Source organism: Rhinopithecus bieti, unplaced genomic scaffold (assembly GCF_001698545.2).
Source record: "Rhinopithecus bieti isolate Rb0 unplaced genomic scaffold, ASM169854v2 scaffold_60, whole genome shotgun sequence".
NCBI lineage: Eukaryota > Metazoa > Chordata > Mammalia > Primates > Cercopithecidae > Rhinopithecus > Rhinopithecus bieti.
In genome coordinates this window covers 1,030,344-1,033,667 of record NW_016803192.1, presented here as the reverse complement: position 1 = coordinate 1,033,667, position 3,324 = coordinate 1,030,344, and the positions used below count along the sequence as shown (strand labels likewise).

Sequence of the window (3,324 nt, the reverse complement as noted above, 5' to 3'; positions counted from 1 at the left end):
AATCCAGCTACTTAGGAGGCTGAGGCAGGAGAATCACCTGAACCCGGGAGGTGGAGGTTGCAGTGAGCCAAGACCATAGCACTGCACTCCAGCCTCGGTAACAGAGTAAGACTCCATCTCAAAATAAATAAATAAATAAATAAATAAATAAATAAATAAATAAATAAAACATAGGCCAGGTGTGGTGGCTCACACATGTAATCATAGCACTTTGGAAGGCCAAGGCAGAAAGATTACTTGAGCACAGGACTTTGATTACAGCCTGGGCAACATAGTGGACTCCATCTCTGCACAATATACAAAAATTAGCGCAGTGTGATGCACTCCTGCAGTCCCAGCTACTTGGGAGGTGAGAGGCTCCCTTAAGCCTCATAGGTTGAGGTTGCAGTGAGTGAGCCATGATAGCACCAGTGTCTGCCACCCTGAGTGACAGAGTGAGACCATGTCTCAAAATTTAAAATTAAAATTAAAAACAAATATGAGAAGTAAAATATATGTTGAATTCAAAGATGATAAATGCTACAGATAAAGGAACACATAGAGTAGGGAAAAAGGACTGGGCAAGGATAGGGGAGAGCAGGAAGTAAGCTTACATACTGTTAGTGAGGGCAGGCCTCACGGATAATGTAACAATTCATCAGGACTTGGGGGAAGTAAGGAAATTAGAATGAAAGAACATTCCAGGCAAAGAAAATAGCCCATGCAAAGGCTCTGTGGTAGGATTGTGCCTGGAGTATCTGAAGAATAACAAGAAGGTTATGTGGCTGAAGTGAGTGTGAAGGCCACGTGAGGAGGTTAATAAGATGAGAGAAGTAGCTGGGGTTTGAGAGCTAATAGGATTTGGTATTACTTGTCATTGCAAGGACTTTGGCTTTACTCTTAGCGAGATGGGGAAAAAAACAGTGACTTTAAATAAAAGAATAATATAGCCTCCTAACTCTATTTTAGAAAGGTCAGTGTGTCTGCTCTTTGGAGAATAGACTAGGGGAGCAAGAGTGGAAACAGGAAGACTATTTGAGGGTAATACAGCATTCCAGGTAGTGAAGAGGGTGGTTCAGTCCAAAATGGTAGCAGTAAAGGCAGTGACAAGCGGTCAGATACTGGATGTTTTTAATGATAGAGGTGAACTGATTTCTTGATAGCTTGGATATGGTGTGTGTAACAATGAAAAGCGTCAACGATGATTCCAAATTCTGTGACCTGAGAAACTAGAGAGATAGAGGTGCCATTTACAGTAATGGGGATACTGTGGGTGAAACAAGCTTTTGGAAAAAGACCAGGAGTTTGATTTTAGACATGATAAGATGAATGTCTATTAGACATCCAAGTAGAGATATTAAGAACACAGGTGGACATGAGAACCAATCTGTCTTGGTTCAACTCTTACCTTTGCAACTTCCTGGACAGCTATGTTACTTTGAAAGTGTCATTTGGCTTCTTTGTGTTTCCAATTTTAATTTTTCAAATTAGATTATCATTTGATTAATTTGTTGTCAATAACACCATCTAGCTAATAAGTGTCTTCAATTGTTTAATTAATTGATATATAGAGATTAATTTATATATATCTATATATAGCTATCTACACATCTGTAGACATATATGCCTATAGATAAATATATTAATCACTGGATACTTTTAGTTATTATTAGCTATTATCATTACTGGCATCATCACCAATTGAATTTGGAATCTGAGAGAGAGGGCTAGACTGGAGATTAAAAATGTAGAAGCCATCTCCGCTCCTTCTAGGATATCCTCCTGGTTCGGCTCGCCTGCCTCCACTCCTGCCTCCATCATGTCCATCAGGGTGACCCAGAAGTCCTACAAGGTGTCCACCTCTGGCCCCTGGGCCTTCAGCAGCCACTCCTACAAGAGTGGGCCCGGTGCCCGCATCAGCTCCTCGAGCTTCTCCCGAGTGGGAAGCAGCAGCTTTCGGGGTGGCCTGGGCGGTGGCTATGGTGGGGCCAGCGACATGGGAGGCATCACCGCAGTCACGGTCAACCAGAGCCTGCTGAGCCCCTTAACCTGGAGGTGGACCCCAACATCCAGGCCGTGCGCACCCAGGAGAAGGAGCAGATAAAGACCCTCCACAACAAGTTTGCCTCCTTCATAGACAAGGTACAGTTCCTGGAGCAGCAGAACAAGATGCTGGGGACCAACTGGAGCCTCCTGCAGCAGCAGAAGGACGGCTCGGAGCAACATAGGACAACAGTTCGGAGATACATCAAACAACTTTAGGCAGCAGCTGGAGACTCTGGGCCCAGGAGAAGCTGAAGCTGGAGGCAGAGCTTGCAACATGCAGGGGCTTGGTGAGGGCTTCAAGAACAAGTTGAGGATGAGAATCAATAAACGTACAGAGATGGAGAATGGAATTTGTCCTATCAAGAGGATGTGATGAAGTACATGAACAAGGTAGAGCTGGAATTCTCGCCCTGGAAGCTGACTGATGAGATCAACCTTCCTCAGGCCAACTGTATGAAGAGGAGATCCGGGAGCTCAGTCCCAGATCTCGGACACATTCTGTGTGGTGTTACTGTCCGTGGACCAACAGCCGCTCCCTGGACAGGACAGCATCATCGCTGAGGTCAAGGCACAAGTACGAGGAGATCGCCAACCGCAGGCCGGCTGAGGCTGAGAGCATGTACCAGATTAAGTATGAGAGCTGCGTAGCCTGGCTGGAGCACGGGATGACCTTTGGCGCACCAAGGACTGAGATCTCCGAGATGAACCGGGAAACATCAGCCGGCTTCGGCTGAGATGAGGCCTCAAAGGCCAGAGGGCTTCCCTGAGAGCCGCCATTGCAGATGCGAGCAGCGGTGGAGAGCTGGCCATTAAGGAATTCCAACGCAAGGTGTCCGAGCTGAGGCCGCCCTGCAGCGGGCCAAGCAAGACATGGCGCGGCAGCTGCGTGATACCAGGAGCTGATGAACGTCAAGCTGGCCCTGGACATTGAGGATCGCCACCTACCAGGGAAGCTGCTGAGGGCGAAGGAGAGTCGGTGGAGTCCGGATGCAGAAACATGAGGTATTCATACGAAGGACCACCAGCGGCTTGCAGGTGGTCTGAGCTCTGGCCTATGGGGCCTCACAAGCCCTGGCCTCAGCTACGGCCTGGGCTCCAGCTTTGGCTTCTGGCGCGGGCTGCCAGCTCCTTCAGCCGCCACCAAGCTCCTCCAGGGCCGTGGTGTGAAGAAGATCGAGACACGCGATGGGCAAGCTGGTGTCCGAGTCCTCTGGACGTCCTGCCAAAGTGAACAGCTGCGCGCACCCCCTCCCAGCCTGGCCCCTCCTGTGCTGCCCCAGAGCCTGGGAGGGAGACACT

General features: G+C 48.4%; 1 pseudogene; it reads left to right on the top strand.

Annotated features, from left to right (window-relative positions):
* Positions 1 to 1,798: 1,798 nt before the first annotated feature.
* On the top strand, positions 1,799 to 3,026 carry LOC108527125 (keratin, type II cytoskeletal 8 pseudogene; annotated as a pseudogene).
* Positions 3,027 to 3,324: the final 298 nt, after the last annotated feature.